This window comes from Agelaius phoeniceus, chromosome 1 (assembly GCF_051311805.1).
Source record: "Agelaius phoeniceus isolate bAgePho1 chromosome 1, bAgePho1.hap1, whole genome shotgun sequence".
Classification (NCBI taxonomy): Eukaryota; Metazoa; Chordata; class Aves; order Passeriformes; family Icteridae; genus Agelaius; species Agelaius phoeniceus.
The window spans coordinates 156048922-156060279 of record NC_135265.1 but is presented as its reverse complement, the minus strand read 5'-3'; positions in this window follow the sequence as shown (position 1 = coordinate 156060279).

Here is an 11358-nt window from a genome sequence, read left to right as displayed (position 1 = left end):
AAAAAGGATTTCATCAGAAGCCTGGAAAAGAATGATAAAATCTCATGGCACACTCAGAGAGTCCAACATAGCTGGCTGTGATTGGCCATTAATTAAAAACAATTCTCATGAAACCAATCAAGGATGCACCTGTTGGTAAACCACCTCCACACCACATTCCACAGCCATCAGATTGCTATTGTTCACATTTCTTCCCTGAGCTTTCTCAGCTCCTCAGGAGAAAAATCCGAGTGAAAGGGTTTTTAAATAATAAAATGTGTCAGTGAGAATGAGGGGGCTTGTGCTGCCTGCTGGGCAGCGAGGGGCTGCACCGGAGGCACTGGGAAAAATCCTAGTGAAAGGGTTTTTAAATAATAAAATGTGTCAGTAACACCAGGGGGCTTGTGCTGCCTGCTGGGCACCCACCCTGGCATGTGGCATGGCACCCTCCCTGGCATGGCACCCGCCCTGGCATGGCAATTCTGCCAGTGCACCCATGGCACCCACCCTGGCATGGCAACTCTCCCAGTGCACCCATGGGACCCAGCCTGGCATGGCAACTCTGCCAGTGCACCCATGGCACCCACCCTGGCATGGCACCCACCCTGGCATGGCACCCATCCCACCCAGGCGGGGTTCCTGCTGCAGGACAGCTCCTCCAGCACAGCATGACCCTATCCCAGCCCCTCTGGGCTCCCTTTCCCCACAGCTCCACAGCTGTGGCCCCACAGCTTGGCTGGCACGGCACAGGTGCCACTGAGGCCCTGCAGCTTGGCTGGCACGGCACGGGTGCCACTGAGGGTGCCACCGAGCCCCAGCAGCCACAGTCAGGGCAGAGGTGCCCAGGCTGGTCGCTCCCTGTCCTTGCCGGCAGCCCAGGAGCTTTGATGAAGCCGCCCCGTGCTTGGGTTGGATTTGCCCGAATCGCAGCTGCTCATTAATTACGGGTAATTAACGCCACAGCCCCTCGGCAGCCCGCGGGCAGCAGCAGCAGCCGCCCTGCACTGGCAGGGGGAGTGTGGCAGGCTCAGCACGGCCTGGTATGGCCCAGAACAGCCCAGAACAGCCCAGAACAACCCAGTATGGCCCAGAACAGCCCAGTATGGCCCAGTACAGCCCAGAACAACCCAGCACGGCCCAGAACAGCCCAGTATGGCTGGGTACAGCCCAGAACAACCCAGTATGGCCCAGAACAGCCCAGTATGGCCTGGTACAACCCAGAACAACCCAGCACAGCCCGGTATGGCCCAGAACAGCCCAGTATGGCCCAGCACAGTGCACTGGGTCCTGTGTGCCCCGACAGGGAGCTGGGATCCCCTCCTGCCCGGCAGGGAGGCCATGCCCCCGCCAGCTGTGCCCATCTGCCCGGTCACTGGCCGTGCCCATCTGCCCGGTCACTGCCACCACGCCCATGCCTGGTGCCAGTGCAGCCCCGGAGCTCTCTGAGCACCCAGCGTGGTCACAGGGCCCCAGGGCAGCTGCCAAGGTGCAGCAGGAAGCTCTGTGGGGCTTGGGTGTCGCTGAGCTCTCAGCCCTGTTTGTCCATGGATTAAGGAGCTCAGCACCTCCCGTGAGCGACGCCTCCGCCACGCCCGGGCACCGCCAGGAGCTTGTGCCCGTTTGTGGGACACGGCTGCCATGGATGGGTCCTGCAGGAGCATGGATGGGGTCTGCAGCCACCCCCTGGCAGGGAGGATGCAGCCCCTGGCCCTCTCACTGCCCCACTGGGGCTGCCCCTGCTCAGGCATCACCCCACGAGGCCAGGGCATTGTGCCAGCCTGTGCCTGCCCGGTCACCTCCGGGTGACCCTGCCCAGGCTCCTCTCTCAGAGCTCTGGGTGCTCCAGGTGACCCTGCCCAGGTTCCTCTCTCAGAGCTCTGGGTGCTCCAGGTGATCCTGCCCAGGTTTCTCTCTCAGAGCTCTGGGTGCTCCAGGTGATCCTGCCCAGGTTTCTCTCTCAGATCTGCACCTCTGGGTGACCCTGCCCAGGTTCCTCTCTCAGATCTGCCCCTCTGGGTGACCCTGCCCAGGTTCCTCTCTCAGAGCTCTGGGTGCTCCAGGTGATCCTGCCCAGGTTCCTCTCTCAGATCTGCAGCTCCAGGTGCCCCTGCCCTGGTTCCTCTCAGATCTGTAGCTCCAGGTGACCCTGCCCAGGTTCCTCTCTCAGAGCTCTGGGTGCTCCAGGTGACCCTGCCCAGGTTTCTCTCTCAGATCTGCACCTCTGGGTGACCCTGCCCTGGTTTCTCTCTCAGATCTGCAGCTCCAGGTGACCCTGCCCAGGTTCCTCTGCCCTTCTGGACCACCAGCATGGCATTGCCCCAGCAGCAGGCACAGGGTGCCCATCCTGCCTGGGTGCTCAGTGCCACCCTGCCCAGGTGTTCGGTGCCCACCCTGCCCAGCTGTTCAGTGCCCACCCTGCCCAGCTGTTCAGTGCCACCCTGCTCAGGTGTTCAGTGCCCACCCTGCCCAGCTGTTCAGTGCCACCCTGCTCAGGTGTTCGGTGCCCACCCTGCCCAGCTGTTCAGTGCCACCCTGCCCAGCTGTTCAGTGCCACCCTGCCCAGCTGTTCAGTGCCACCCTGCTCAGGTGTTTGGTGCTGCTCTGATGGGAAGGGATGGCACTGCCAGGGCTGCCCACACCCAGGGCAGGCTCCAGGGCTCCGTGCCCGTGGGCTCAGCCAGCGCCCGTGCCTGGATACCGGCAGCTCTCCAGACAACACACTCCCACGCCCCATAAACACCTTGCCCAAGTGCTGCATCCTCGCCCCGAGGAAGCTGTGGCATCACCCCCCTGCCCCAAAGCCTCTTTGCCCCTCGTTGTGGGACCTGCTGCTCTCACAGGGCCCACGGAGCAGCTGTGGCACCGGGGAGAGGGCTGGGGGTGCTCGGGGGGCAGCAGGAGCAGGCGGTGGGGCTGCTGCAGGGTCTGGAGAGAGGGTGTGGAGCTGCTGATGGAGGCAGGGCAGGGATGTTTGGGTGACTCAAGCAGCAACAGGATGGTTTGGGCATGTTTTGGGCAATTCAGCCTTTCTGCACGTCCAGGGGCGTGGGCAAGGCTGGGGGGAGCAGGGGAGGGTCCCCCTCTCTACCCCAGCTGCCAGGGTTAGGGGTACACTGGGGTTCTGTCAGCCCTGCACCTGCAGCCCAGGCCCAGCCACGGGGGCACTGCTGGCAGCAGGGAGGGTTAGGGGGTGATGGAGAGAAGGATGAGGAGCTGCTGGGGATGAAGGCAGCGCTGACCCTGGGGTGGAAGGTCCCTGCCCTTCGCTCTCCCCTCCTCTGCGGAGGGCACGGCCCACCGGGACGGGGCCACCCCCTGCCCCGCAGCCCTTTTGGGAACCCCTGCGAGGAGGGACCCCAGATCCCGGAGGGAGCGGTGGGGAGGGCCGGCCCGCGAGTTTCTGCAAGGGCTGGGCCGCTGTGTCATCCCCAGGGGCGGGGAAGGGCCGGGGTTTAAACGCGCTCGGCTCCCGGGCAGGAAGCAGAGCGCTGGAACGCCGGGCACCTGCCAGGGCAGCCCGAGCCGTGAGCACCGTGCGCAGGTAGGAGCTGCGGGCGGGCGGGCAGAGCCCTGGCCGGGCACCGCGGGCTGTGCCAGGGCCCTGCGGGGCACACAGGAGCTCTGGCCATGCCCGGAATGGAATGGCAGGAATGCGGCAGCGCTCCCGGGGCGGGACCGCGGGCGTGGGGCACAACACACGGGGCTGGGGCACCCTGGGCACCACCCGGGGCACCACCAGGGGCTGGGGCACCCTGGGCACCACCTGGGGCACAGCGCAGGGGATGCGGCACCCTGGGCACTGCCAGGGGCACAGCGCAGGGGCTGTGGCACCCTGGGCACCACCAGGGGCACAGCGCAGGGGATGCGGCACCCCGGGCACCACCTGGGGCACAGCGCAGGGGATGCGGCACCCTGGGCACTGCCAGGGGCACAGCGCAGGGGATGCGGCACCCTGGGCACTGCCAGGGGCACAGCGCAGGGGCTGTGTCACCCTGGGCACCACCTGGGGAACAGCACAGGAGATGTGGCACCCTAGACACTGCCAGGAGAACAGCACAGGGGATGTGGCACCCTGAGCACAGCGCAAGGGAACAGCACAGGGGATGTGGCACCCTGGGCACTGCCTGGGGCACAGAGGGAGGGTGGCGGTCCCAGCACGTCTCAGGAGCAGGGCAGGATGGAGCAGGGCAGGATGGCTGCCCGGGCAGGGTCGCTCCGAGAAAAGCCTCGAGGCTCCGATGGCACTGAGGGCGCTGAGGAGGGGGCGGGCAGTGGGACAGGGCAGGGGAGGACTGGCAGCCCCCTCCCGCGGTGAGCTGGGGTTGCCCTGAGGACAGGACGCGAGTCCATCCTGGAGCAGCCCCTTTCGGGCACCGGGCAGGACCCTGGACCGTGTGCCAGGGTAGCCTCAAAGGGCGCCCCGGCTGCCGCCCCCTGTTCCCATCACCCTCCGTCACTGCCCCAGAGAATTCCCCGCTGCTCTCCCTGCCCCGAAACACCCCAGGCTGCCCCACGGGACACCGCCCTGCAGCGCCCCCAGCCCCGGCCCCAGCCTCTCCCCGCTCTCTGCAGTCCCTGCCCCAGCAAACAACGCCCCCGCCACCCTGTCCCGACAGCGCGTCCCGCACTCTGCCGGTGAAACCGGTCCCTGCTCCCGGGGCCTCCCCGGGGCCTCTTCCCCCGCCGGTGCCGGGCTCCGGGGGCTCCCGTGGGTGCCCGTGGGCGTTCGGTGGCTTCTGTGGGTGCCCGTGGGTGGTCTGGGGCTCCCGTGGGTGCTCGGGGGCTCCCGTGGGTGCTCGATGGCTCCCGTGGGTGCCCGGGGGTGCCCGGGGGTGCTCGGGGGCTCCCCTGGGTGCTCACACCGCTACCAGCGCGTTCCCTGACGCAGCCGGGAGCCAAAGCCGCGGAGCAGCGGCTGCCAGGGAGCGCTGCCCGCGTCGGGGAGAGACCGTGGCCCCAGGGAGGGCGGCAGGTGCCAACACCTCTGCCAGGAATCTCCCTGCCTCGGTTACTCAAAGTTTCCGATGACGAAAGGGAGCGGAGCCCTTCCCTTGCTGCGCGCCCACCGCCTCCCCTGCCCGGGGCAGCAGCGCCTTTGCCTCCCCAGCCGCTTCCAGCCTTCCACAGGTGCGGTGGCACTGCCCGCGTCCCCTCTGCCCTGCGGTGCCGGCGGCCCCTTCGGTTCTGGGAACGCCTGGGGACCCGCCTGGGGCTCTCCGGATGCTGGAACCGCTCCGGTGCCGGTGCCCGCGGCCGCCCCAGCTCCGGGACCTGCCGGGACCTGCCCGGGGCTCTCCAGACACCGGAGCCACCCCGGCGCCGCTGTGCCCGCGTCACGGCAGGGCTGAGCTCAGCTCATTCCGAGGGCAGCACAGCCGGTGCCATCCAGCCCGGCTCGGCCCTGCCAGGACGGGACTGCGGGGCCAGCACAGCCTTTCCGGGGCCAGCACAGCCTTCCCGGGGCCAGCACAGCCTTCCCGGAGTCAGCACAGCCTTCCCGGAGTCAGCACAGCCGTCCCGAGATCGGCCCCAGCCTTCCCGGGATCGGCCCCAGCCTTCCCGAGATCAGTCCCAGCTTTCCCGGGGACAGCCCCAGCTTTCCCGAGGACAGCCCCAGCTTTCCCGAGATCAGCCACAGCTTTCCCGGGATCAGCCCCAGCCTTCCCGGGATCAGTCCCAGCCCTCCCAGGATCAGCCACAGCTTTCCCGGGATCAGCCCCAGCCTTCCCGAGATCAGCCACAGCTTTCCCGGGATCAGCCCCAGCCTTCCCGAGATCAGCCACAGCTTTCCCGGGATCAGCCCCAGCCTTCCCGGGATCGGCCCCAGCCTTCCCGGGGACAGCCCCAGCCTTCCCGGGGACAGCCCCAGCCCTCCCGGGATCAGTCCCAGCCCTCCCAGGATCAGCCACAGCTTTCCCGGGATCAGTCCCAGCCTTCCCGGGATCGGCCCCAGCCTTCCCGGGGCCAGCACAGCCTTCCCGGGGACAGCCCCAGCCTTCCCGAGATCAGCCCCAGCCTTCCCGGGGACAGCCCCAGCCTTCCCGGGCCCGGGAGCGGGCGGCAGAGCCCGTGGGCGGCGCTGCCAGCCCCGCAGGTGTTTTGCATGAGCCTGGCACCGGCATCCCCGCGTGGGCGTGGGCAGCCGGGGTGAGCCCGTGGGGCAGAGGGGAGAGCCCTGCGAGGCGGGGAACAGCCCCCGGCTGGCAGCGCACAGCCCTGTCCCGGCTCTCAGGCAGCAGCTGGACCCCTCGCCCTCCCCCTGGCCCCCGGGCAGGGACCCCCGGGTGCCTCTGCCCTTCCCGGGGGCCGGGCGCGATCGCGATCCTGCAAACACAAACACAAACACGAACACAAACACAAACACAAACACAAACGGCGCTGCCTGGGCGGATCCGAGCCGCGCTGGTATCAGCGGGCGGAGGGAGGCGGCTCCTGCCGGGACCTCTCCCCGGGCCGGGCAGCGAGCCCGGAGCGCGGCTGCGGTAGAGGAGCGTAAGGAGAAGGTGCTGGTGTGTGACCGTGTTCACAGGGGTCTGAGGATGAGGGAAGGGACGAGGATCTGACTCCATGTTTCAGAAGGCTTGGTTTATTATTTTATCATATATATTATATTATATTAAAACTATGCTAAAAGAATAGAAGAAAGGATTTCATCAGAAGGCTGGCTAAGAATAGAATAAGAAAGAATGAAAACAAAGGCTTGTGTCTGGGACAGAGAGTCCGAGCCAGCTGGGCTGTGATTGGCCATTAATTAAAAACAACCACATGAGCCCAATCCCAGATGCACCTGTTGCATTCCACAGCAGCAGATAACCATTGGTTACATTTTGTTCCTGAGGCCTCTCGGCTTCTCAGGAGGAAAAATCCTAAGGAAAGGATTTTTCATAAAAGATGTCTGTGACACTGGTGTGCCTGAGGGGCACGGAGGGAGCTGAGGGACACGAGGGGACGAATCCGGGTGCCCGGAGCCCCTTTGGGAGGCTGCTCCTGGGGTGGGCACGGCCCCGGCACCTTCAAGGTGCTTTTTGCTCCCAGCTCTTGCTCGCACGGGTGGAGCCGGGAGGAGATGGGTCTGTGAGCTCCAGGCAATGGGGCAGAGCTGCCCCGCGCTGTCCCCGTGCTGTCCCCGCTGGATGTGACCTGGGGTTCTGTGCGGGGGACACCTCGGGGACACGGGTCTGTGAGCTCCAGGCAATGGGGCAGAGCTGCCCCGCGCTGTCCCCGTGCTGTCCCCGCTGGATGTGGCCTGTGAGAGAGGCACAGAACTGCGGTTCTGTGTGGGGGACACCTCGGGGACACGGGTCTGTGAGCTCCAGGCAATGGGGCAGAGCTGCCCCGCGCTGTCCCCGTTCTGTCCCCGCTGGATGTGACCTGGGGTTCTGTGCGGGGGACACCTCGGGGACACGGGTCTGTGGGCTCCAGGCAATGGGGCAGAGCTGCCCCGCGCTGTCCCCGCGCTGTCCCCGCTGGATGTGGCCTGCGCGGGAGGCACAGAGCTGCGGTTCTGTGCGGGGGACACCTCGGGGCAGCCCTGCCCTGGCTGTGTCCTTGCAGCCGGGTCCGGCCGTGCCAGGGGCAGCACCGTGACGCCCTTGCTCGGCTGCAGGAGCCGCTCCTTGGTGCCCGCAGCGCTCGGTGCTCGGCCCGGGGGCTCCCCCGCCGCTCTGGGGCCAGTCCAGCCCCGACAGACCCCGCTGGGCACCCGGGCCATGGCGTTCCCGAGGGAATCAGCCACTCCACCGGCTCCTCCAGGCCGTGCTCCCGCCGGCTGCCGGCGCGGGGAATGCGGGCACGGAGGCTCCCGAGCCCCGCAGCTCCCGGGGCTCGGCCCCGCTCCGCTCCCACCTGCCCGTGCTCACGGCGCCGCGGCTGGGGCGGATCCAGCGGTCAGGGTCCAGTTATTGGGGTTATCAGGGATGCCTCTGCCCGAATTTAGGTGCAAACGAGACCCTGCGCCAAAGTCAGGAGTATGGGTTTTACCTGAGAGCAAACATACGAGAAAGAGAGGGAGGAAGAAATGGAAAATTGAAAAGAGTGTGACAGTGGCAGAATAAATAAAAAAATATAAAGAAAATATAATAATAAAATATAGAATAAAGAAAATATAGAATAAAATATATAGTAAAGAAAATATAGAATAAAATGTAGAATAAAGAAAATATAGAATAAAGAAAATATAGAATAAAATATATAGGAAAGAAAATATAGAAGAAAATATAGAATAAAGAAAATATAGAATAAAACATAGAGTAAAGAAAATATAGAAGAAAATATAGAATAAAGAAAATATAGAATAAAACATAGAGTAAAGAAAATATAGAAGAAAATATAGAATAAAGAAAATATAGAATAAAACATAGAATAAAGAAAATATAGAATAAAATATATAGGAAAGAAAATATAGAATAAAACATAGAGTAAATAAAATATGGAATAAAATATAGAATAAAGAAAATATAGAATAAAACATAGAATAAAGAAAATATAGAATAAAATATATAGGAAAGAAAATATAGAAGAAAATATAGAATAAAGAAAATATAGAATAAAACATAGAGTAAAGAAAATATAGAAGAAAATATAGAATAAAGAAAATATAGAATAAAACAGAATAAAGAAAATATAGAATAAAATATATAGTAAAGAAAATATAGAATAAAACATAGAGTAAATAAAATATGGAATAAAATATAGAATAAAGAAAATATAGAATAAAACATAGAATAAAGAAAATATAGAATAAAATATATAGGAAAGAAAATATAGAAGAAAATATAGAATAAAGAAAATATAGAATAAAATATATAGTAAGGAAAATATAGATAAAGAAAATATAGAATAAAACATAGAGTAAAGAAAATATAGAATAAAATATAGAATAAAGAAAATATAGAATAAAATGTAGAATAAAGAAAATATAGAATAAAACATAGAATAAAGAAAATATAGAATAAAATATATAGTAAAGAAAATATAGAATAAAACATAGAGTAAAGAAAATATGGAATAAAATATAGAATAAAGAAAATATAGACTAAAACATAAAGAAAATATAGATTAAAGAAAATATAGAATAAAACATAGAGTAAAGAAAATATAGAATAAATATTCTACATTTAGAATAACAAAGAAAAAGACATTTTCTTGGAAAAGCAAACATCACCATCCCTGGACCCCAGCGATGCTCTGCTGATGCCCTCTCCAGCTGGTTCGGTGGGGAAGGTCCCCCTGGAAAGTGCGGCTGGGCTGAAACACTCAGGCCAGGTAGGACCCCCTGGGCAGGGCCGTTGTGTTTTACAGCTCACCCCGGGTGTATCCCCCGCGCTCCTGCGCTGCAAGGCCTCGGGAGTGACTCTGGGGGCACTCGGGGATCACTGAGGGATGGAGGCGCCCCTCAGCTGCCTCTGGGCTCACTGCCCCGAGAGGAGGTGACAACACAGCGAAACGGCCTGCCCTCCCCTGGGCTGGGGATGGATCTGTGCAAACCCGGGCTGGGGATGGATCTGTGCAGACCTGGGCTGGGGATGGATCTGTGCAAACCTGGGCTGGAGATGGATCTGTGCAGACCTGGGCTGGGGATGGATCTGTGCAAACCTGGGCTGGGGATGGATCTGTGCCAACCTGGGCTGGGGATGGATGGATCTGTGCAAACCCGGGCTGGGGATGGATCTGTGCAAACCTGGGCTGGGGATGGATCTGTGCAAACCTGGGCTGGGGATGGATGGATCTGTGCAAACCTGGGCTGGGGATGGATCTCTGCAAACCCGGGCTGGGGATGGGATCTGTGCAAACCTGGGCTGGAGATGGATCTGTGCAAACCTGGGCTCTGTGCAAACCTGGGCTCTGTGGGATTGGATCTGTGCAAACCTGGGCTCTGTGGGATGGATCTGTGCAAACCTGGGCTGGGGATTGGTCTGTGCAAACCTGGGCTCTGTGGGATTGGATCTGTGCAAACCTGGGCTCTGTGAGACTGGATCTGTGCAAACCTGGGCTGGGGATGGATCTGTGCAAACCTGGGCTGGGGATGGATCTGTGTAAACCTGGGCTCTGTGGGATGGATCTGTGCAAACCCGGGCTGGGGATGGATCTGTGCAAGCCTGGGCTCTGTACAGGGTCCCCATGGGGATGGATCTGTGCAAACCTGGGCCCTGTGGGGATGGATCTGTGCAAACCTGGGCTCCGTGGGGATGGATCTGTGTAAACCTGGGCTCTGTGGGATTGGATCTGTGCAAACCTGGGCTCTGTGCAAACCTGGGTTCTGTGGGATGGATCTGTGCAAACCTGGGCTCTGTGCAAACATGGGCTCTGTGGGGATGGATCTGTGCAAACCTGGGCTCTGTGGGATTGGATCTGTGCAAACCTGGGCTCTGTGCAAACCTGGGCTCTGTGGGGATGGATCCAAACCTGCTCCCAGCACAGGGCTCTGTGGGATGGATCTGTGCAAACCTGGGCTCTGTGGGGATGGATCTGTGCAAACCTGCTCCCAGCACAGGGCTCTGTGGGATGGATCTGTGCAAACCTGGGCTCCCATGGGGATGGATCCAAACCTGCTCCCAGCACGGGGCTCTGTGGGGATGGATCCAAACCTGCTCCCAGCACAGGGCTCTGTGGGCTGCAGCCTCACCCACCCCAAAGCCAGCCAGAGATGATTCCCATCGCAGCTGCTGGGCTCGGCTCGCATTCTTTTCCTGATTTACTTGTTTACTCCTCCCCTGGGGAATGGGTTTCCCTTTATCTAATCTCGGCGGTTTTGCCTGTCAGTGCAGCCAGGCATTCCTGAGGGAGGGGTGTGCTTCGTGAGCAGGAACTTTACAGCAGCACGAACCGTTTCGGTCTCTGGCACAAGCGCATCCCACAGCTCTGCCAGCAGGAGGGGGGTTTGCATTGGGTGCCATCTCACCCTGAGGCAGCCCTGGAGGTGGCCTGGTGGCCACTGCCCGCTGAGATGGAGCCTCTCTGCCTATGGGCAGGGTGGGAAGGGGGGGAACAGTGGAAGGACAGGGGGGTTGGTGCAGCAGCCCTGTGGGAGCACAGGGAACTGCGTGGGTTAGGGTTAGGGTTAGGGTTAGGGTTAGGGTTAGGGTTAGGGTTCACAGGGGGTCCGTGTTCACAGGGCTCCGAGGATGAGGGAAGAGATGAGGATCTGACTCCATGTTTCAGAAGGCTGATTTATTATTTTATCATATATATTATATTAAAACTATACTAAAGGAATAGAAGAAAGGACTTCATCAGAAGGCAGGCTAAGAATAGAAAAAGAAATGAATGATAACAAAGGTTTGTGGCTCAGACTCTCTGTCCGAGCCAGCTGGGCTGTGATTGGCCATTAATTAGAAACAACCATATGAGACCAATCCCAGATGCACCTGTTGCATTCCA